At 39.4% G+C, this 25,053-nt stretch overlaps 2 long non-coding RNA genes across 2 annotated transcripts; both read left to right on the forward strand.

Annotated features, from left to right (window-relative positions):
- The first annotated feature begins 619 nt into the window (after positions 1–619).
- On the forward strand, positions 620–25,053 carry LOC120319235. The gene is made up of 3 exons (XR_005559715.1): positions 620–674; positions 2,310–2,401; positions 23,533–25,053. It is a non-coding gene; the product is annotated as an uncharacterized LOC120319235 (long non-coding RNA).
- On the forward strand, positions 10,264–15,967 carry LOC120319238. The gene is made up of 3 exons (XR_005559719.1): positions 10,264–10,578; positions 12,021–12,109; positions 15,800–15,967. It is a non-coding gene; the product is annotated as an uncharacterized LOC120319238 (long non-coding RNA).

Raw genomic sequence — 25,053 nt, forward strand, 5'->3', positions numbered from 1 at the left:
CAATAAGAGATGTTTTGGTCTTTAAAGGCCAGAAGATTCTTGATTGCTACAGGACTGAGAATGATCTATGCCGCTACTTTATTTAATACCGCTTTTAAAAAAGTATTTTTAGGGGAGTTTCCTGTTTCCCATTTAAATTCTGTAGAAGAATTCATGGCCTCTGATGTTATATTAAAGCTAACTGGTACCTTAAATACAGTCTAACAATGGCGCCCCTTGGCTCTTCCATTACTTAACAGATAGGACATAATCAAAATTCAGTTTTCTTTCAGACCATTCCACAACTATATTAAAATAAACTTTAAAAAATTAATACTAAATAGTAAGCAATATAAGCAGATTCATTACTTGTAATTAGGGCTATAGGAAAAATATTTTATTTAACATTTTAATGCATTTTTATTAAAATTGTAGAAAAGGAAAAATGCGAATAGAAAAATTTATTGAAAATTAAAATTGAGTGTGGCAGTGAAGGAGTTAAGGGCATGATAACTAGGGGAAGAAACTCTATGGTGCCTTATTTCCCCTGGTTAATGGTTAATCCAGGGCTGATGATCTCATTGAAGAACAGATGGGACAGTATAGCTGTCTGCTAGATGGAATTCTTTTGCCTGGAGAACCAGAACACGATGGAATGCAGGAGGAGGAATTATAAGAGCGGGGATTCCAGACAGGTGATAGAAGGTTGCTTGGATTTTGATGATAGCCACCTGCTGGATTTCTCACTTCTTGTAACAATGCCATGTGCAGGAAATATGTTATCCCCAATCTATGAGAAAGTTGCCATTTTTTTTATTGGTACTCCTGTGCTGCAAAGAAGTAAGAAAGTCAGCAGGTGAAATTTTCCCATGCTAAAAGAATCTTTCTTTATTAAATTCCTTCTTTATTTAGAACCAAACTGAACTCATTTGTACCCTTTCTGAGAAGATTTAGCAATCCAATCTACTTTTTAATCAATTATTGTTATACCATCTTTAGATAAATACTGATTTCTGAGTTCCAGCAGATGATGGTCTGCAATGTCTTCCTTAATATAGTCTTTATTTGTTTTATTAAATCATTATATTGTCCATTGCATTAAGTATCAATGATTAATCATTTTTAAGCCTCAATAGATACAACAAAACAGAGAAAATCACTGCAGGTCACAATATAAACTCTGTAAATGAAAAAAAGTATTGTTTTGTTTAAAGAAGGTATATCCTTTTATTCTGCACGGGATTTCAAATCTCTACGATTGCATCCTGATTTTAGTTCAATATTAACACCAATTTATTGGTAAAATAAAGATGTTACAAATAGTATTTGAAAAATCCTGTTATTTTCTTTGTGGTAATGTTCTAAACATTACATGAATTCTCTGCTTTCGTTAAGAATTCACATAGATGTGCGCATATTGTATTAGCTTGGCAATAATTTTTATCTTTTCAGCCAAAGCATTTCTATACACATCAGCAATGGGCATAAATACAAAATTGGACAGGCCTTCTTTTTAAGTTTAAAATGGACCCAAGCAGGCATGCCAGCAGCTCTTGTTGAAATTTAGTAAAGAAACATTAAGGCTGTGCCCGGTCAATTTTATCACGTATATCTTTCTATTTTTATTTTTATTTTAAAAAAATAAGTTTACAAATAAATAAGGAAAAAACTCCCCAGAAAAAAAGTAAGTAAAAAGGGAACATACAAAAATCATAAAATTGGCAAACAAACAAAAAATTGAAATGACATTGATATAACTGGATGTATCAAACTGAAACTTGGAATCAGTGTTAAAATAAATGAATTATTAGGAATTCCTATTGTATAATTGTATAATACAATAGGAATTCCTAATAATTGTCAGCTTTAACTAGTACAACTTGATATATACATTATAAGTCAATAAAAAGAAAAAATACAGCAAGTTCTGTCTGGTCTGAAAAAATTAATGAATTTAGCAAATAAGGAGAAAAAGGGAAAAACAAAACTTAAATATTATAATCTTATATTAGAAGAATCCCAAATTTTGGATATGGCATGAATAGTCTTAAATATTCCATCTTGTTTTTGGAATTCTTCTAGGACCATTTCACTTATTTGTAGATACTGAAAGCTGTGGTGTGATTTTCACCATTCTAAGAAAGAGTCTCAAGGGACTTTGTGTTTGTTTTATTAATATAAATCTTGTAAGTCTTATATGTATATGTATATGTATATATAATATTGAAGCAAATGATGATAAATCTGGACTAATTATTTATCCCCTACTTTCAGAATGCTTCTTTTTATTGAATAATTTCTTATCAGTTATATTTTCCTATTTGTTTCAGATCAGAGATATTTCTGCAGACTATTTGGAAGTCCTGTTTCTTCCACAGAATCAATCCAATCCATCTGTTATCCAAGTTTAGCAACTAGCACGGTAGTACAATTTAAAAATATTGTATTCGGTTTACAGTATTTTATATTTAATTCTTATTGGAATCATTTGAAACAACAGCAGACAGACAGACAGACAAAAATAACCCTGGTAATATATTCATTTTTAACCAAGACAGTTTTAACTTTCATAGTCTTAAAATCTACCATTTTATTGTTTCCAACTCTGGAAATAATTGTTCTTACATAGATATATTATTTTTTTGTTAAATAAATCCCCAAATATTTAAACTTGTTCACAGTAATGTTGAAACATAGGGAACATATAGCCCTACAAATGTTGCTCAATCAGTTTTCAAAATCTCCCACAATTAGCTATCTGGATTTGGTTGACTGGAAGTTGAACAGAAATATTGGTATTTTTACAGTTTTCCCATTAGGAAGAAGTCATGCCAGCGGATGGGTCTCATCAGAAGAGCCAAATTAAGAGTGTCTATCCCATAACAATATTGTGAGATGCAATTTATAGAAACCTATACTGGATTGGCCATCACCTGGATCAATAAGGACCACACCAGGTGTTAGAGTTCCTTGACATTTTATGACAAGTGGGCTATAAGACTCAAGATTGTTGGCTGAGCAATCAGGGCCAGCACCAGCAGGTCTACTGGAAGAAAGGTTTCTTACCCACTGCAAATGTACAAAGATAGAAAACAAGCAATAATGATTTGCTATCACAAATCAAGTTTAATGAGAAGAGGATATTTGAAAAAAAAAATGCATCCATTCTGGAAAGAACAACATCCAGAATCAAAATAATAGAACAAAGCAGATCAGTGTCAATTTATAACACAAAATAAAGTATTCAAAGAAGCAGAATTAGAAGAACTGCAGAAGTCTACTCCAGACAAAGAGATCAAAGATTTATCAGAAGTAGCCCAGACAGAAAGGGTAAATCAGAGGAATCCATAATAGAGGAAGTCAGAATTGTTATTGAGCTGTTCTCATTTACAAACCTTGTCCAAAGACTCCTAACTGAAAAACAAGAGAAGGTGAAATGAAGAATCACTAAGCATTTAGAGCAGTACAAAAATATTTATATTTATACTTATTTGTATTTCATATTTCTTAACTGCCCATCTCCTTCAGAGAGGGAGAATAATAAATAACAGAATAAGGTTTCCTGCAGAACAAATCAGCTAGCACAAGTATTAAAAGATACCATACTATAATATTGAATATAAGCACCAGCTCACTGCAAGAAACAAATCAAGTGATGTACAGTATAGCTGCAGTTAATAACTAAAGATCTTGAATGCAAAGTCAATAAACAAGGCAAAAAAACCCAAGAAGTATACCACCAAGCTAGAATATCAGGCTAGAAGAATAAGATGAGCATGCTAAGGTCAGATGCAAGCAAGCTAGAACAGATAAAAGAAAAGAAGCTGAAGAACATTAAGTCAAAAGAATACTTGACCAACAAATACCACCCAAAGAAAAGAAAGATCGAGGAATCACTAGAAATAACAAAGCAGCAAATAACAGCCATAGTTAAGAAAATCAGCAGATATGAAGGTCAAATTGCACACTGCAGGCAGAATCTCCAATTTCAGTCATATCAGAAATGTTTCTACCAATCTGTTGAGTCCGTCGCGAAATGGTAAGACACGAGAAGCAGTTGTAGTTCTCAGGAAACCTTTATTCTTCAGTTCAGTTTACATTGGAATATGGCGGCAACGCCTAAAACTCTCGGCCTCTTTTATAGGCCTTTCCCGGGTCAATCTGCTACTTTTGGCGCGCCAGCACCTGCGCATGTGCACGCGTACTGGCGACAGCCTGTCTGGTCCCGGGCAGTTTGCACCTGCCCGGGACCGCCTGCAATGCCCCGAGCCTGCTTGCAAGGCTCAGGACATAACACCCCTTTCCCCCGGGCTAAAACTACGACCAATGCCATAATAATACACAACCCACTCTTAGTACAATGCTCTGCTCCCCCAATGTTCGGAGTTCCCCCCGTTTCCATTGCCTTAGTGTTTCTACCCTTCTACTGGCTCTGTTTAGCCAATAGTGTTATGTAATCCTCTAAGTACTTAGGAGATTTCCTTGCTCTCTGTGACCTCCTAAGCTCTGGGTGTCTGACAGGTACCCCCTGACTGAGGGGTGATGTGTGCTTGTTTCCCTTGTTATGCCTTGGTGACTCCCAAGGACTGTGCTCCAATGCCTGGCCTGCTTGCTTACCCACCGGGCTCATCAGGCCAGGGCTTCTTCCAGTGTATGACCTGGTTGTCCCGCCTAGCTGTAGGCTCTCTGGCCCTTCTAAGTGACTGTCACTGTTGGGCGTTTCTGTAGAACCTCCTAGGTCCGTCCAAGACCTGTCAGGAGGCTGTCTATCCCCTGAATCCCGTTCTGTGTCCGGGCTTGTGTGGGTTTCAGTACTGTCTCAAAACTCAGTTGTCCCCTGAGTGTAGTCAGAGGTGTTGTAGTCGGGATTTGGTTCCTCGACCACCTCCCTGTGTGTTTGCCCCCAACTAGGAGGAGTGTGTGCCAGCTCTCTTGAAGGGAATGGATTGTTGGGATGCTGCCGGGTATTCTCTCTGACTGGAGTACTGAGTGATATGGGTGAGAAGTGATCATGCCCCCGGGGTGACTCCCTGGCTGGAGTAGGCGTGAATGCCTGATAACTGGTTAAGCTCCTAGAATTCCTGTTTGGAGCACTCGCGGAATTTTGGGATGGGCCGTTTGTGGCTCCCTCATTGGTAAAGGGCAGCATTCCATGCCCCTCCCTTTGCCCAAAGGGCTCCCCCTCCCCCTGGAAAAGACCCAGGAGTCTCAGCGGGAAGGTCCCGTCTAGGGCGAAGTTGGTCAATGTGCCGACGCAGGACACGACCGTTGTCCAGGGATACCTCGTAGGATAGAGGACCTGTGACCCTGAATATAGATGTGGGGACCCATGTATGACCAGGCCCGTAATTACGAATCCAAACCGGGGCACCCACAAGTAGTTGCCTAGGTGTCCTGGGGTGTGAGACAGAAGGAGGCAGTCTGTCCGGATGCAACCAGTCAAGCTTGGTAGTCAGTTTGCGCCCCCAACGAAGTTCAGCTGGGCTTTTCCCTGTAGAACTGGACGGTGTGGTGCGATAAGAAAGGAGGAAGTCAGCCAACCTGTGATTCCAGTCCCCGTAGGTGAGCCTCTTCAAGGCGTCCTTGGTGATGCAAACCATGCGTTCAGCCATACCGTTGGTGGACGGGTGGAAAGGTGCAGAAGTGGCATGACGAATCATGTTAGCTGCAAGAAAGCTTGGAATTCGGAGGAAGTGAATTGAGGGCCGTTGTCAGATACAATGACATCTGGGAGCCCGTGTGCAGCAAAAATCCCCCTCAGTACCTGAATAGTCTTTGCAGTGGTGGTGGAAGAGACAGGTACAACCTCAAGCCATTTTGAATGGCTGTCAACGAGGACCAAGAAGAATTGACCCTGAAAGGGCCCAGCGTAGTCAATGTGCACCCTAGACCATGGAGACTGTGTTTCCTCCCATCTATGCACAGGAGCTTGGGGCATTTCAGGGCGTGAGCGTTGACAAAGGTGGCAAGCATGCACCTTAGCTTCTATGTCTTTGTCTACACCTGGCCACCACAAGTGGCTGCGTGCAAGAGCCTTCATTCGTACAATGCCAGGATGACCCTCGTGGAGGGAATCTAAGACCCTAGTCCTCATTGAGGTGGGAATGACAACTCTGCTTCCCCAAAGCAGACAACCCTGAGAGGTGGACAACTCGTTCCGTTTAGACCAGAAACTCTGAAACTCAGGACTAGGACAGTGCTCAGGCCATCCAGACAAAACCCAAGAAAGGACACGTGAAAGTGTGTGATCTGTGCCTGATTCAGCGGCTACATCCCTGGCATTCAGGGGGGACTCGGGCAAGGCTTGAATGGAGAGAATATTGATGGCTGGCGCGGGGTCAGCCTCTATTACCAGCAGGGGTAATCTACTGAGGCCATCAGCATGGCCCATTTCCTTCCCAGGCTTGTGAAGTAGGGAAAAATCATATGCAGACAAAAAGATAGACCACCTGAGCATCCTGGGGGAGATGATTTGGGGAGTTTGTTTACGTGTGGTAAACAGTCCCAACAAAGGCTTATGGTCAGTGAAGACCGTGAAATGCCTACCATATAAAAAATCATGGAATTTTTTAATTCCAGCAACAACAGCTAAGGCTTCCCTGTCTATTTGAGCATAGTTGTGCTCAGCTGAAGACAATGTCCTGGAGTAATATGCAACAGGAACCTGAGTTCCATCAGCCCTGAGGTGGCTCAGTACAGCACCCACCCCATAAGGGGAAGCATCACAAGCGATGCACACAGGAAGGGACTCATTGAAGTGAGCAAGTACACTGTTAGAAGTGAGCAAGGCCTTGACCTCATTGAAACTAGCCTCATGTGTTTGTGACCACTGCCACACTGCCTGTTTATCTAATAGCCTGTGAAGAGGCTCAGCTACACTAGCCTTGTGTGGAAGAAAGGAATTGTAGAAATTCAGAAGGCCCAGAAAAGCCTGTAGTTCGGCCTTAGACTTTGGCCTAGGGGCTTGCATAATGGCTTTTAGTTTGGATTCAGCAGGATGAATCCCAGCAGCATCAATTTTGAACCCCAGAAACTCAGTAGAAGGCACCCCAATTTTACATTTGTCCTTCTTGAGTTTGAGTCCCGTTTTCCTGAACCTTAATAGGACAGCCCTTAGCCTTTCAGCTAGAATGTGTGTGGAGTCTCCTGCAATTAAGACATCATCAAAATAGGGGCAAACCCCTGGTATACCCCGTAGTGTGTTTTCCATTACGCTTTGGAAAATCCCAGGAGCGACATTTACTCCAAATTGAAGTCTCTTTACCTTGAAAGCCCCTCTGTGGGTCACAATAGTCTGAGCTATAGCAGCGTCATCATCAACAGGCAGCTGTTGATATGCTTGAGCTAGGTCAAGCTTTGCAAAAACGCGCCCCCCCTTGAGGGAGGCCAGGATATGACTGACCACAGGAACAGGATAGGCATGTTGCTGCAATGCCTTATTTAGAGTGCATTTGTAATCAGCACAGATGCGAATGTCCCCATTTGCCTTAGAGGTGTGACAATGGGGGTGTCCCATGGACTGGAGTCAACTCGTTCTAGAATTCCTTGTTGGATCAGTTTATCCAATTCAGTGTCAATTTTACTCTTTAAAGCAAAAGGGACCCTTCTTGCTTTAATTCTAATGGGAGTGACCATGGGGTCTAGTTTTAACGACACAGGGGGTCCTTTGAATGTGCCCAGCTGGGGGCTGAAAACGTCTGCAAATTCTTTGCAGACTTCCTGTAGGTCGAGTGTTTGTAGGCTGTTGAGCCCTGTGACGTGTATCCCCAAGGCCTCAAACCACTCGAGTCCTATGAGACTCGTTCGTTCACCCTCTACTACTAGTAGGTCTAGTGGACCCTCAAAATCCTTATACTGTACGTTAAGGGTGGCCTCCCCCTTAACACACACTCTGGAGTTTTGAAAATCCGTTAGCACAATGTCAGAAAGCCTCAACTTGGCCTGGGTTCTGCTGCCGGAATAAATCTTCTTAAATGTGTGCATAGAAATGATCGAAAGTGCAGACCCCATGTCCAGTTCCATAGTTAATGGAACCCCTTGTAGCTTCACCTTAAGTGACAGCTTTTTCTTAATGGGCTTGTGTGTGCCTGTCCTGTAGATGCTTCTTCGTGAAGCACAAAACCCCACCCTATTCTGGCTGGGGACCCTGGTACCTTTCAGGCGTAATTCTTCCTGAGATTGTACCTTCTGACGGCCCAGGCACACAGCTGCAATGTGTCCTTGTTTTCCGCACGCCCGGCAGATAGCGGAGTGGAACTTGCAGTCGGCTCTCTTGTGGCGACCTCCACAACCGATGCACTTGGGGAGAGCTGAAGAGCTTCCTCTTGGTTTTCCTTCCTTTGTGGGGTGGAGACGGTCCACTTCCTCGTCCGGATCCTCCTCGGAGTTCCTTTGGACTTCTTCCTGGTGCACGGACACAGCATCTGGACTGTTTCTGATTGGCCGCATGTTCTTGATGGCGCCGCCCACTGCTTCTTCTGCGATGACCTCTCTCAAGGCATCTTGGAAAGACAAGTCCTCCTTGGCGAAAAGTCTCCGTTGCAACTCTCGATGCCTTAGCCTGCATACAAACCGGTCCCTCAGTCGCTCCTCGAGGTCCTTGAACTTGCAGTGTTTGGCGGCTTTCCTCAGTGCGGCGATGTACTCCTTGGCCGATTCTCCGGGTCGTTGATCCCTCTGCTCGAAGGTGTGGCGCCACGCGATGACGGACATCTTAGGCTGGAAGTGCTCCTTCAATAACTTCTTTAGATCTGCGTAGCTGACAGACTCTAAAGGAACAGGTGCTGTGAGGTTCTCAGCGATTTCGAATGCGTCTTGACCGCAAACGCACAGCAGGGTGGCAGCTTTCAAGCTCTCTTCCCTCACCTGGTTCACTTTGAGGTAGTTTTCCACCCTGGCTACGTAGGACTCCCACCTCTTTGGATGTGAGACGTCGAATTCCGAAAGCCTTCCAATCTTTGCCATTTCGAATCAGGAAGGGTCTATCAGCCAGCCTACCCCCGAATGCGCACTGGATTGGCGGGTAGCTGCCGAGTCAACGCCGTTCCTGCCGCTCCGGACTCACTCGGGTAAGCTTTACACCTTTTCTTCTTTGATGTAAGGCGATCCCATCCTCGTCGCCAGTGTTGAGTCCGTCGCGAAATGGTAAGACACGAGAAGCAGTTGTAGTTCTCAGGAAACCTTTATTCTTCAGTTCAGCTTACATTGGAATATGGCGGCAACGCCTAAAACTCTCGGCCTCCTTTTATAGGCCTTTCCTGGGTCAATCTGCTACTTTTGGCGCGCCAGCACCCGCGCATGCGCACGCGTACTGGCGACAGCCTGTCTGATCCCGGGCAGCTTGCACCTGCCCGGGACCGCCTGCAATGCCCCGAGCCTGCTTGCAAGGCTCAGGACATAACACAATCCATCGATGGAGAGACTGCAATGGACCAGCCAAGACCTCACAAAGAAGAAACGGTTAAGTTCTGGGAGCAGTTGTGGGGCAACACAAAGAAATATAGTAAGAATTCAGCTTGGATAAAGGAGATGGACATCAACCACAAAAAAAAAGTTAAAATGAAATAATTTATAATAACAACAAAAATGGTGGAGAAAAGTGCAAGGAAGATCCAGAATTAGTCAGCACCTGATCTATTGGATCAATAACATGGAAGCTGGGATAAAGGATTGTTCTGTTATTAACTACCTGTTATGTAAGAACATGAAATGTGTAGCCAAAGAATGCCTAAATGAGCAGCTGGAGAAAACATCTTATAGTATTCATTCAGATGAATATCAGGACTCTCAGATCTGGGCTGCGAAAACCTAGGTTAATTCCTTATTGCCATGAAGTGACCATCCAGATTGTCGCTGCTCTGTTCTGGGAGCTCTAAGGTCAATGACATCCCTTGAATTTTTGTGCAACCAATTGATATTCCATCCGCTTGTATTCATGTCTTTATTTTCTTATGAGCTCCTCTCCCCTGTGGTACCTTGAAATGTTGCTTCAGTGTCTGAGCTCTTTTAATTTGCAAAGCATATGATTTTATAAGAAGAAGAATAAAAGGGACAGGGAAATGGGGAGAATCTGTATTATACACATAGATTAAAGAGGAGTTGTGCGAGAGAAGTATTTCTCCTTGACCCAGGGAAGTGCTCCTGCATGCCACGTTGGCTGCAGTTTAAAGAGCAGGCTGATTATCTCAAATACCAGGCCATCCTGGAACAGACTGAGTCACCTCCTCCGCCCTGTTCTCCCCAGTGGAATTAAGGGGATGCAGTCAGCGTCAGCTGCAGGGATAGCTAGAAGTGTTTCATTTGCGTCAGTTTGCAGTGGAGCTGGATGGGGCTGTGTTCAGGGTGCTTTTTAACTCTCTGTGACTGGCAGGTGCATGATGTCACGATGAGGTTAGCTATCTCGCAAAAAGATGGGGAATGACATGGGAAGCAATTTAGGATTAACAAAGAGCTATGGACATCAAAGCACAAAGTGACAGCTCCGGTCGTCGCACTGCAGAGGCAGAGAAATGTGGGAAAGCTTTTTATACACTTTCTGGAAATTGTTTTCATTGCACAGTTAAACTATCCACAGAAAGGTCATGGGAAGTGCGAATCTAGGTAAGGCTAATGTTGATTTTGGTAGGTCTAATTGTTATGCTTGTTTTAATTACATGGCCTTTTATAGTACAGTAAATTAAAAGGGAACAGTTAATTAGAAGATGCTAGTTGAGTACAGTAATGATTGGAATGATAAACTTTACCTGTTACAAGTTTAGTTTAGCACAGTTGAATTAAGCAGAGGATTTGAAACCTGCACATATATCTTTGAAAAAAATTGGGGGGGGGGGGAGATGTGTCCCTGAATCTCCAGGATTGTGAATGGCTCTCAAACAATAAAATAACTTTCCACCTATTTTTGGTAGAAAACATAAAAGATAACCTTTATTGTCATTTTTTTACCCACTATTTAGGCTTAAAATAGCTATAAAACCTAAGAAAAAAAATCTGCCTCCAAAGTGGCAAAGGTTGACTGAAGCATCTGGGGTGTGTGTGGGTGTGTTCAAAAAGGCAAAAATCATACACTCATGAATGCACAATTGAACCTCTCCCTTTTTTGAAGTGCATCATGCACTTAAAAAGAGACACATGGCTTTGATTGCATAGTTGTGCCCACCACCCTGAATTTCTGCTTTTGTCATACACTATTGATTATTTTTTCTCTCCCCCCCCCCCCAAGTTGATTGCTGGCCACTGAAAAGTTGTGCATCTTGTCCTAAAGAAGCAAATTTAGAATTGTGGTGCAAATGTTTTCTAGTCCAGTCCTTGGGGAAGAAAGTATTTTGCTGTCTTTGAAGAACTGAAATGTCTCTGACTGCAATTTTAAACACATTTGATGGGAATTATATTCCAACACATGTAGGCAAGCAAAGCCCTCTTAAACAATATTAATGAAACCAAAGAAGAGAAGGTGAAAGGGGAATAAATCAGTGGTGGGATTCAGCCATTTCACACCACTTCAGCAGAACCGGTAGCTAATTTTTTGTTGCCCAGGCCCAGAATGGACTTCTGGAAGTGGCATCCACCGATTGTTCACATATTTGAATCCCACCACTGGAATAAATTGGGAACCGAACTTGAGTCTTCCATCTCTAATACCACACAGCAGTCATTAAATGACACCTATCTAAAAATACAGATTCTTTGTCTCAGAAATCCTTTGCACTCCCATTTTTCAGAGAAGAAATGAAATTGACCCCACCAGCCAATGAATGATATGATCTGCTAAAAATGAGCCAGATCCTTTGGTATAAACTACTACATAAACTACTACAGGTGGAGTAGCTATAGTCTCAGACAGGAGCACTTGGGAAAAATGTCTTCATCCCAAGGACTTTCCTGTTCTTTGCATCATTACTGTGGTCTAACAGGCACAGTCCTAAAAAAGGGTTAGCTTTCTTTTTGTCTGGTTGTCTTGAGGACACCACATGTTGTAGTCTTGCAGTTTAAAAGAACTAGAAGGATTTAGGACTCTGTTCATTTTGATTACTTCATTTCTTTAGTGGCAGGATGTCAAATTCTGTGATAGGATCAAAAGAACCCAACTACTGTTATCACTGAAATGCAAGCGATGTAACATTTTATCAACCAGGTAAGAATATCTTCTCCATCAGTTAGAACACGCTGCTGCCATCTCGTCAATTTTTTTCCTATAATTTCATTTAGCCGTTCCCGAAATGTTTTTGCAGGTTTTGCTCTATCTTTTCAGTTAGATCTTAAAAGAGAAGTTGAGCTGAACTATGTGTTGTTCCTGCACATAAAAGGGGGAAGGGGGAAAGCAGATCAGAATCTTCAGAAGGGAAAAATGGGACCCTGCCTAATGCAGAGGCATAAATGTTAATGAAAAAAATTGGCATGATCAATGAAGAAGAAACTGAATTACAAAAGAGATAAGCAACTTGCATGAAAAATCAAGTATTCTTTGCATCTGTTGAAATGCCGGCCATTTTGCTTAGCTAACCCAAAGCTGTGAAGAAATCCCTAAAGATAACACTGAGGTTTCTTATGCAATGTTTCCCAACCTGGGGCCCCTTAAGCACCTTGCATGAAAAAGCAAGTGTTTCTCTGCATCTGTTGAATGATTCACATTATTTATAGCTTGTTCTACTCCTACCTTGAGCACAAAGCCAGGTAGGTGATTTTGGACCAGCCACTTTTTCTCAGACTAGAATGGAGGCAATGGTAAATCACATCTGAAAAAATCTTGCCAAGAAAACTGCAGAGATTTATCCAGGCAATCTTTGAGAATTGGACATGACTGAGCAGATTAAAAAAAAAAAAATCACAACTCATCAAAGCTCTGGAGAAATAAACATTTAAGTTTCTTGTGCAATTTTTCTCCAGTCTGGGCGCTTTATGGGTTGGAACTAAATACCTCAAAAATTCCTAGCTAGCTTAAGTTTTCATAGTACAGTATTTCATCTGAGATCAACTTGGCTTTGAAGATCACCGTCAAGTAGTAAGACTGTGTATGTCTTCAAATTCAAAGAGAAAAGGATGTTTCAGGGCACGCAGGGGCACAAACTGCAACTCCTTAAACAAAATGTGCTTTTACCTGAAATTGCAACAAAATGATTGAAATCACCCATTGCTCTAAGCGAGTTTTGCTTAAGCCTAGTTTGCTGAATAACCACAAGTGGATGGGGATACAGATCATGCTAACATATAAACTATAGTTTACCAATCATAATAGTTGAATTCACACAACTGCACCATACATACCCCATAGCAAATTAATACATTGCCTGCCTTCCTTCCCTACCAGCAACAAATCTTTCCATTTTGATTTGAATTCTTATTTTAGGTTCAACATGGGTTTGTATGCTTGTTTGTATGTTCCATTTCAGTGTTTGCTTTTTAATGATATATCTTTAGAGGGGTCCGCAGGCTCATCCAATGCTTTTGTCAGAGTGTCACCATTGGGATTCAAGCTCCATCTCTTTCACATGACATCAGATCTTGTGGCAGAACTGAGCAATGCCTCTTTTGTGTTTTGCCCCCCTTGCTTTCCCACTGCAAATGGCTCTCGCTGCCTTGAATACCCATCAACGTTTTTTAAAAATGGGATATATCTCAAACACATACATTGTCCTTGTCCATTCCCCTACTGGGCTGGTGTCATTTTTTTCTTTTTGTTCTTTATTTTCTCTATCTAAATTTGAAACCAGAGTGCCCACCTCTACCCAGCCTGGTTCCCACACTCAGTGGGTGGTCCTCTAGTTAGAAGTAGAAATCTTGCTGACATAACTAAAATATGTGTGTGATTATGAATATGAGTTTTTAAGAAAGGAAGAGAAAATGTTATGTTAAAAGTGAGCCAAAAACATATTATCATTAGTTCATTGCATAGCAGAAAGCCTATTATTATTAGTTCATTGTATAGTCAACCAGATATTCAGACTGGATTTGGCATTTTTGTCCATTTATCGAGTTCTTCTCAAGGTCCTGGGTAGACAGATGTGAGTGTTAGATGGTGTTAGAGATATCGTTGCAGGATGTAAGCTGTTCCAGGTAAAGCTACCTTCTGCCGTTAATTGATGGTGAATTTGTCAATACTTGAACGGCGTTCAACTAGTGCTCCAGTTGTTTTGGAACTGTACCCAGTGCATCTATTACTAGTGGTGCTACCTTTGCTTTCTTTTGCAATAGACTTTCTATTTCTATTTGCAGATCTTTATATTTTGTTATCTTTTCCATGTTTTTTTCTTCTATTCTGCTGTCTCCAGATATTGCCACATCCACTATCCAGACTTTTTTGTCTTTCTTATCCATAATTGTTAAGTCTGGGGTGTTATGTGGCAGATGCCTTTTTGAATTCTAAAGTCTCAGGGCACTTTATTTTCTCTTACTTTCTCTATTGGTCCCACCAGTTCTTGCTTGCAATGCATCATTGTTGCTACTTTGTTGTGCCTTTGTAGTCAGTTTGTGCGGTCTTCTTGCAGTAGCTAACCAGGTAGTCCACTGTTTCTTCAGCTTTCTTGTAGAGATGACATTTTCTATCTGTTGCTGTCTTCTCAATTCTGGCTTTGTTGGCATTTGTTCTTAAGACTTGATCTTGTGCAGCCATAATTAGCCCATCTGTCTCTTTCTTCAACTTTCCTGCCTTAGCCATGGCAAGACCTTGTTATCTTCTTTGCCTGATATTTTTTTAATGTACTAGTCATGGAATACTTTGTCTTCCCATGTCTCTTTGTTTTTTCTTATAGGACAGTTTGGTCTCCCCAGTATTCAATACTCAATAAGCCTTCCTGCTATACTAACTTCAGTGCATCTTCTTCACTTTCTTTTAGACATTCTTCCAATGTTTCCCCCCCCCCCTTCAACTGCCTGATGTACTTACAACATTCCATGCCCACCCATTTTCCTTGGTTGGTATAATCTGTCCATATCACTGACAATACATCATTTATCATTATTTTTTCATATTCAGTACTTTTAATTCTGCTTTCACTTCTGCTTGAGTCCAGTCCACTATTCCAGCTGTATATCTAATGACTGGAATTGCCCAGGTGTTAATTGCCTTGATGGTGTTTCCTTCTCTGAGCTTGGACTTTAAGATCTTTTTCACTCTCTTGATGTATTCACTTCCAACCCTTTTCTTGACTTCAGTATGCTTAATGTCCAATTGAAGGATGATCGTCTTCTCCCAGACTGATTTTATTTCCATAGGGCACCTTGATTTCTTCAATTTTCACTATTTTTCCCTGTTTGATATTGAGCATGACACATTTGTCCAGTCTGACAATATTATTGTTCAGTATTGTTGATAGGAGGAATCAGTACAATGACAAGGGAATGTAATGAAATGTGGAGAGATGGGTATCTTGTAAGTGTGTGTGTGTCTGCATGTATTTAATGTTCATCCTGCTCCTACTCCTTTAATTTTTTACCGGAGGGGGAGGGTATCTCAGCTTTCTCTTGTTCCATAATTTCTGCACTTGACACAGGGTTAAAAGGTTGACTTATTTACTCTAGTTATTCATCTTGTTTAGACAATATAGTAAAGCCTATTAAAGGGTCCACTTAGCTTTGGCTTCTTTTTTTTATGTAAATGCTGCCAATTGTTATTTGTCCAGTAAAGCATGGTTGAATAAATTACAATATGATGTGATAAGTGAATCCATCATTCTATTATATTTCCTAAGCCAGCCTTGTTTACTTATGTAGATTATCCAAACTTCATGTATTTATCTGTGATAACACAATAAAAACTGGATAGTCAGGGGTAGCAAGGGATAATATCTGGTCTTTATGTAGATTTTTCTCTTCCTCTTTTCTTCAGAAATGGAGATTATGGAAGCTCCACTTCCTGGGTGGATGGTAAAGCATCAAGACCTCTAATTCAGCCCACTCTCTGTGCACTGACCTTCTCTGACTGACAGAGGCAGTAGATGTTCTCTTGAAAGAAAAAAGACCACTGTTGTTCAAGCTCAGAAAGCTCAAGATGTCAAATGGCAATAGGGCAAGTGAAAATAAAACATTTTCAAAAGATTGTTAGGAAATAAGAGGAAATCTCTATAGAAACCTATCACTGCTTGTCAGCTGCAATTTGTAACACAGTGGGGACTTGATGAGTCCCAATGGGGATAATTTGAGTAGTTTTATTTTAAGACACCATTTAAATATATATTATGGCATTTAGAAGAAGGAGGGTAAAAAGGGGCAATTATAACAGCAATACAAGGTTCATGTGCAAGAAGATATGGGCTAAAGACAGAAATTCTGTCTATATTGCCATGTGCTAGAGACAGATGACACAATATATTGGAGTTTTATTTTAATGAAGGAAATGCAATAATCAACATGATCATTAATTCAATTTCAGATCTATTTCTGAAAAAAAAGTTTTGCATTATGTAGAAAAAACTTTAGTTGATAACTAGAGGATGATAATTTATCAATATTTTCAGTTAAAGGTTTTAAAACAAAATTATGAAGCAAGGAAAGGGTTCACACAACATGTTTAATCTGGCTATAGAGTTAACCCATTTTCTGGGTTTGCATAATATATTCGATCATAAACCAACCTAACCTAAAGGACTGACTTTATATACACTAATCCACAAAATAACCTAAGGTTAAAATTGACCAAGTGAATGCTGCCTTATAATTTTGTTGAAATGCTACCATAGTTTTTAGAAGCTAACAAAGATACTGATGTAAGAGTTGTAGCAGCTTTCCCTAACTATAATATAATCCCAGGAAAATTATAGAAGTTGTGGTCCAACATATACTGTATTGGTACTAGGCTGAGAAGGGTGGGTTCTGTGTCAGTACTGGAAAAAGGTATCCATTTCAGTGAATATCCATTACTTGGAATTAAGTCTCCCCTTTCTCCTTCCTTTTTTCCATCTCTCTATCATTGGCTATAAACTATTAACATTCCCATGTCAAAACTCGACTAAATAAGAGGACAATAGAAAATGTTAATACTTTTGACATCATTCAAGTTGTGGGAGAAGGTAGGGAATGCATCCAAACAATTTAAATAGACTGCCTTAAGGTTTGGGTGAGCAAGGGATAACAGGAATGTAACTCAAGGAGTTTGAGTGTGTTGCCAGATTAGATTTGAAGAGTTTAATGGGGCCCCAACTGAGTTTTCCTTATACAGTAAACAATACAAGCCTGTTCTCTGGCTGCTTCCCTTGTTTTCTCAGCCAGAGGAGGTCCCTCCATTATGGAAGATGAGGCTGTGCCCCTGAAAACAAATTAAAAAGTGACCATGTCAGTGTATGAATTATATTTTCCATTGTGATGCTGAACTCTTTCAGACTGTATCAGGTAAGACAGAAAAAACAATCATTCGTATAGATCAGCTTTCTCCAGTCTGTTGTTTTTCAGCTCTCTGCCCTTATAATTTCCATTATTCCTCGCCAGTTTTTCTTCTTGCTATCTATTCTAATAACAACCAAAAAAGTGTTTAATTGAAACTTCCATGAACAGCTTCCTTGATTAGCTTCTGAGCCAGGAGTTTATCCCCAATTGTTAGAAAAGGCTATGGCCAATCAAGCAATTCTCAAATTTTGTACTCCCCATATATTTATTTTTAGAGTAGCATGGAAATGATTCTTTCAAAAAAAAAGGAGAGATTTAAATCTTCTCTTTTAAGGAAGATATATATCTGGATATCCAATTTTATATAAGTAGGTAGATACTTGAATATGTTTATGTAGCAAATTTGAGAGATTTAATGACTTGGAAATTTTATAAGCAAGTCATGATGAAAATCTCACAAAAGATTCTGTCTCTTCAGAACTCAAGATAATTTTGGCAAAGTCAGTGTCTTTCACATATGTTTTGTCCACTTTTATCTTTCATATATTAGGAAATTTCAGTGAAAGCTTTGCTTCTATTCTCCTCTGTGGCAATACAGAGGAATTCTTAGATTTCATTCTACTTTATTAAAATCCGTTTACCAGTCAATATTGCTCTAGGTAATTGTGTACATAGGGAAAAATGTTTTGAATGAGGTATTTCTGCACTGATACAAGATGGTTAATGATCTTCAGAAAAAAACTGTAACTTAGCTAGTTTGTTTTTATTTTTTCGTATGTGGAGAAGATAGTTTTGCTGGCTCAGTTATGAATATTACATTCCTTGAGATAAATTTGTCTTTAAACCTTTCTCCTTCAGCTTTTGTATGAAGTGAGACTCTAATGTTCAGCATTTTCAAGACACCTTGGAATAAGGAAGTTTCATTTATTACTGGAAGTCTTTTTAAGGCAGTGATTCTCAACCTTTCTAATGCCGTGACCCCATAATACAGTTCCCCATGTTGTGGTGACCCCCAAGTGGGTGTGGCCACCAATAAGAGGGAGTAGGACAGCTAGGGAAAAGGGAAAAAAATGGCGGACAGCATGGTTTGGTGACCCCCGTGAAATGGTCATTCGACCCCAAATGGGGTCTCGACCCACAGGTTGAGAACCACTGTTTTAAGGTAAAGAAATCTCTTTAAATAAAATGTTTCTATAAGACAGAGTTATCATATTTTAGAATACCAAGTCATCCTAAAACAATAAAGGAATTTTGCAATCTCCATACATATATTTAATAAGTTAAATTAAATTTGCTTTGTAATAACATAGGGATTCTCAAACTTTGCATATCAAACTACCTGTTGTGCACTTGTTCAAGTAAAGTGGGAAACAAAGCCAAGCGTAAAATCCTGCTCAATGTTTTTTTGCTTTAAAATGTCAAATTCCATTTAAAGTTTTTAATGATTTTGGTAGGATGGATTGGGTGGGTGGGAAATCACATTCTGTTAATCCAACATGGTAGACCAGATTAAGAAACTAATGCAGAATCTTGCAAGTCTGAAAGTGCTTCCCTCTCCCTCATTTTATTGAGTGAACTAGAGTGGAACTTGTCTGAGATATTTCCTCACATTATTTTCTTGGCCCCGGTTCAGGCCACTCTTATCAGACTGTTGCTTTGATAGCAGCTCTTCCTTCTGTCCTTCAAGACTATTCCCTATGCCCTTTACATAATCCACAGTTCCAGAACTTTTGGTTGAGGCCTCAGACTATTAGGGTTCCAAGTAAAATTCTGCCAGTTTTCAAAGTTCCTCCAAACTCAGATACTGAACTCTTAAGTAAAGCTAGAAAATCCTGAATTTAGTAGCATACTACAATGCTGCTGAGTTAAAGGTAATTACCAAAACAGAAGGAAAAATCAGCTTATAATAGTTAAAAACCAAGATGCACTGAGAGGAAAAATGCAAACCTGAAAGTTCTGTCAAGATTTTTACAGCATTTTATAAAAATATAAAATATGTATATAATTTTCTATATGGAAGAATGCCTATAGAGTTCAGTAGGTCTAAGTAGGTTTTTTTTTTTTTGCTCGTCAATACTGTGCAGAGGATTGTAGCATAAACCCACAAATTTTTAAAAGTTATGTTTCACCCTGCCATATCAATTAACCCAGAATTCTTTATATAATGAAATAGCACTCATGGGGATATTTTATACAATTCAGATAAGTGGAGGTTTTATAGTCAGACATAGGCTATTAGTAGATTAAATAGAAATTTATTCCAATGCTTCTATAAGGAGCTCTCCTAGTCAGAATATATAGAAAAATAAATTTGGCCTTGGAATTGACATTATGTGAAATTTAAATTTGTAATAGAAGAGTCTATTATCTTAGGTACATTAGTTACTATCATTAAAAGGTAAAATGGTAACTTAAAGATGGGAAATGCTAACAGGCACAGCAAATTTTAATCAACTACGGCAATTAATCTGCCCAAAAGACCTATTATTCTCTTCCCAGGTATGAAATAATATAAAAGAAAATTGCTATAAAAACTTTGTCAATAATTACTGATACTAGTGAGTATAGACTAGTGAATACAGACTAAGTGATGGTTTTACAACAATAAAATAATAGAAACCAATATAAACTGAAAGAATGAAGGAAAAAGGAGAGTAGAAGGAGCAGAAAAAAATAGAGAACAGAAAAGAAAGAAAAAATAATAAAGAAAAGAAATAGATGAAGTGGCCTCCCACCTTCATCACAACAAGGATAAAATTATAGCAACTTATCACCTTCTCTAAAATACAAAAAAATGATCACCTCTTCCTATAGCCATCTCTTATCTATAAATAAATCCATAAAGCATAGTCATTTCAGTCCTGATGTCAACAGAAGTCCATTGTTATCAGATATTAAAAATATATTCATTTTAACCTTGATCATATAAACCAACTTTATATTTTTTACTTTTATTTCTAACAATTTTAATCTTTTTAGTCCTGTTAAAGTTGCAGAACAATTTCTTTTCATTTTTTCTTTGTTCCTTCAAAGAAAATTTTTCAAAACTTTAATAAGTCTCTTTTGTAAATCCAATATCAGAAAAATATTCAGGTCACTTTCTTGATTTATTTGTGTATTCTTTTTAATTATTAAGATATCATCCAGTTTCTTTTGTAGATCCACTATAATATTTTTTTCCATGTCATTCTTATAGCCTGTCATTTTAAAATCTATTTTCAATTCAGTCTTATCAGCTAGAACTTGTTTCTCTTCCATAACATCTTTTAACATCTATATAAGCAGACACTCTTAAAATTAACTTCTGGGTCCATTGTTCAAAAATACCCTTCAGTATGTCCAAAGTTAAAGTATTTTGTAATTGGAAGTGAAGTTTGAGAATTCTTCTCCTTCAATTGTAATCTACAGTTCCCTCTAGTGTCTATTGTTTTTAAAAGTTTAAGTTAAAAATATCAAAACAAAAACATTTTCCCATGGGAAGAATTCTTTATAATTAATTCAAAAATCTTATTTCAAATCTATATGGACTCTTAATCCATTTGTAACTTTCTAAAATCAAAAATTTAATCACCCTTTTGCTGTTTATTCCCCTCCAATTTTTAAAAGTTTTTAAACTTGCAGTTAAAACTTCTTTCATTAAGGATAGAAGGAAACTCATCCAGTGCTATAAAACTTGTCTATCCAAAGGTTCTTAATGTCTGAAGAGCAGTTAACAATCAATTTCCAGAAGCGATTAGAAAGAAAGTATGCAGACGTAGTGTCCTTTCAAAGAGACTGTAAATTGAGCAAGATGTCTATTGCCTTATCTCCCAGAGCTCAAAATCTACCAAATACTGCCATCTCATATGAAGCAGCTGTCTGGAGAACTTGTGGATGATCTCAAGTCCTCTCCTTATCTGGAGAGGAATTATGGAACAGCCTGTCTGTTCATTCCACCATGGTTGTCAACTGTTTTTCACAGAGCTATCTTCAGTCCATCATTTCTTCCACTTTTGTGACAATCAACATTTGATCCTTTTGATCCTTTACCAATATATAGAGCCGAGGTGGCGCAGCAGTTAGAGTGCAGTACTGCAGGCCACTTTAGCTGACTGTGTTCAGTAGGTCAGCGGTTCAAATCTCACCGGCTCAAGGTTGACTCAGCCTTCCATCCTTCCGGGGTAGATAAAATGAGGACCCAGATTGTTGGGGGCAATGTAAATATATATATATACATTGCTTACTGGTGTACACCGCTTAGAGAGTGCTTGCACTTAAAGCGGTATATAAGTCTCATAAATAAAATAAAATAAATAAATATTTGTGGAATTCTTGGATAATTTAAATAATCAGGAATGTATATGGAATTGGTTAATAGTTGCCAGCAATGTGACTATGAAGAAATGACACAAACATATTTTCTTGTCCACATTAACATAATGTTTAAATGATAAAATTGATAAGTATATCTATGTAATAAAGCAAAGCAGATTTCTAAATGTGCTGTTGTCCTCCTTTCTTTGAATTTATGACACTTAGTTATAGCATACAGTATAAATGCTGATAGATAATGGAGGTTTGCTATATAAATATTTCTGGAATATTATTTATCACATAGTTTTAATACTCTATTTCAGGGGTGTCAAACTGCCGGCCTGAGGGCCAGCCGCATCACGAGGAAACTGCACCCACCCCATTGCCAGCAATGGGGAAAAAGTTCTGTGATATCACATGACGTCACGTAACGTCACAAGTTTGACATGTATGCTCTATTTTACATAGTAAGAATGTATTTAATAATAAAATATTCTATAATTGTTTAAAGATGCTGGCCTTATAATATTTTCTGCTTGAGTGAAATCAAAGCGCACTATGATGCTGGCAATTTGCAGCCTGCTTTATGCAGAAAATATGGACATCCATGGAATGCCAAGAGAGGCAGCAAATTATGAAAGCAACATCACACCATGAACTCTGTCTTCTTTTGTATGTGCGTTGTGATATTATAACCTTGTGCAAAAGTGGCAGAGCTTGTATCATAGTGACACAAAGCTAGCATCAGATCTTGTGGATGCCTCTGTTCCCTGCCCACCAATCAAAGAATCTCAGCTGACAATAACCTTCATAGATGCTAAAGTGTCATGAAAGTCTATCGATGGCATAATTAGATCAATCTGCCACAGAATTCTATCTTCATTTTAAAATAGGATTTTATGTTGTAGTACACCACAGCTGAAAATACTTAGAATGAAGCTACTTGAATAAGCAGCAAAACATTTCAAACCCCAAAGAAAAGAAGTCCTGTTGCCATAAGTTAACTTCCAGATTGCCACATAACAGTATAAGTTATCTGAGTAAAGTCATTATTCTTTGGCTAAATAGTTTTGATAATGTATGAAAAGAACAACAGGAACTGTTACTGCAGTATTTTAATATAACCACTATTACTCCCATACTCCCACAAAGAGCTGCCTAACCCTACAGTTATAGTCATTATGGTTGTTACAAGAAAAGGCTGACCTGCATTTGGTCTTGACAAGTAATAAGGGAGAAATCTTTGAAAAGTAAGATTCAGTAGGCATCTCTGAAACTCTGTGAGATATAACTCATGAGTGGAAGGCAAGAATGCAGGTTAGAATGTATTCAAAAACAACAGAACAAATCTAAGGAGAGGAAGTTAATGTCCTTTCCTTGACGAATCAAAGATTGTTGGGAGAAAGAAGAAAGAATAAAAAATTGGTTTATTTGCTCAAGATTAAAATAATGGGTTGCTATTTCTGGTGGGGTTTAATGGCTTTCTGATTGGAATTGGATGATGTTAGTTATTTCTGATAATATTTAATTGTTGTTTTGACTAGGACCAACTTTGACTATTTGAGGAGAGGAAATAGGTAGGACCTGATTAAATATAATTGGAGGATAAATATAAAAGGAAGGATTAAAATTGGGTGTAATAGCCATTTGTAATACCTATGTTGTTATTTCTGATTACGTTTAGTCGACTTTTGCTGATTAGTACGGAGAGATGAGGTTTTAGAGATATTCTTATAGAGAATGGGTGAGATATGAAATAAAGAAGTCTTTGATAGTATTTTAATAGCAGTAAGCTGTTAACGCTGATCATATTTGTGGAGGATGAAAGTCAAGATTCCTTCTATTCTTTTTTCCCCTTTTTTCTTTTTGAGTATTTTTTTTAATTTTTAGAAACATTTCATGTATTTCTGTAATATGTATTTGTACTAATTTTGTCTAATTTTATAGGCCTTCCTGAATACCAAGGGAAGATCCAATAAAGCACCATGGCTTCTTCATTTCTGGCAAGAGAGCGAAATTCCCAGAAGTCAGATGAAGTGGGAGTTTCTACCCATGCTAAGCTATAAACTAGTAGCTCAATGCAGCAGTGCAAAACTACAATTACAACATTTTCTTTGAAGCAAAACATGAGCCAAAAATTAATCCTTGCAGCTTCCTAGATCACCTGTATTGTGTCTTTAGCCTGCAGATGCAGGCTCGGGACGTTGCAAGGGTCCCGGGCTTGCAAAAGCTGCCCGGGACCAGACTGAGTGGCGCCGGCTTTGCGCGCGTGCGCAAGGCACGAAAAGGGCCTTATTATGTAACCATGTTGTCTGGGATCTGGGCATATAAAAGGAGGCCTGCATGCCTCTGCTCGTTGTTGGAGTTTTGACTGAAGCAATAAAGAGAGTTGTTCTACAGAGATGTGTCCTCTTTCTTCGCCTTCATTTCAAGGACTTAACACTGGTGATGAAGGTGGGATACTTCAAAAGATAAACAAAAGGAAGCTATAAGACTCACCCCAAAGAAGTCCTGCAGAGGGAAAACGGCGTTAACATCAGCAGCCATCCTGCCATTAGAGCATTGCTGGAGGGTGAGTTCAGCTGAAAGACCCTTTCCTTGAAGAAATGAGTGGTGAAGCGCAAGCCACAATGGCAAAGATCGGCCGCTTATCTGAATTCGATGTCTCACACCCGGAAAGATGGGAGTCATATGTTGCGAGGGTGGAGACTTACTTCAGAGTCAACCAAATTTGTGACGATGGTCTTAAGGCTGCCACTTTGTTGTGTGTATGCGGTCAAGAGACTTTTGAGATTGCTGAAAACCTAGTGGCCCCTGCCTCTCTGGAAGGTGTAACATACACAGATTTAAAGAAGCTTCTAAAAGAGCACTTCCAGCCCAAGTTGTCTGTCATTGCATGGAGACACACATTTGAACAGAGGGATCAGAAGGCAGGCAAATCTGCAAAGGACTTTATTGCGGCCTTGAGAAGAGCAGCTAGACCATGTGAGTTTAAAGACTTAGAAGAAAGGCTGCGCGACCATTTTGTTTGCGGGCTGAGGAATAGAGACTTACAGCAAAAGATATTTGCTAAGGAAGATGTCTCATTCCAAGATGCTCTGTGAGAGGTTACAGCGGAGGAAGCAGCAGGAGGGGCAGTAAAGAACATGCGGCCCACTAGAAACTCTCCGGAGACTGTCGCCGTCCACCAGGAGAACGTGCAAGAAGAGTCGGAAGAAGTTCCTGAAGATGAGGTGGACAAGCTTTACCAGGCAGCCAGAAGAAGACAGAAGGAATGAACAGAAAAGGCTTCAACAGCCCTTCAATGCTTCGGGTGTGGAGGACGCCACAAACGAGCTGATTGCTGGTTCTGTTCTGCCATTTGCAGAGCATGTGGTAGGCAAGGTCACATCGCATCCGTCTGTTTGGGTCGTCAGAAGGTACAACCTAGAGAAGAATTGCATCTGAAAGGTACCAGGGACCCGAGGC

The sequence above is a fragment of the Crotalus tigris genome, unplaced genomic scaffold (genome assembly GCF_016545835.1).
Source record: "Crotalus tigris isolate CLP2741 ecotype Arizona unplaced genomic scaffold, ASM1654583v1 scf7180000017601.7605149639:7615979, whole genome shotgun sequence".
In the NCBI taxonomy this organism is placed as follows: Eukaryota; Metazoa; Chordata; class Lepidosauria; order Squamata; family Viperidae; genus Crotalus; species Crotalus tigris.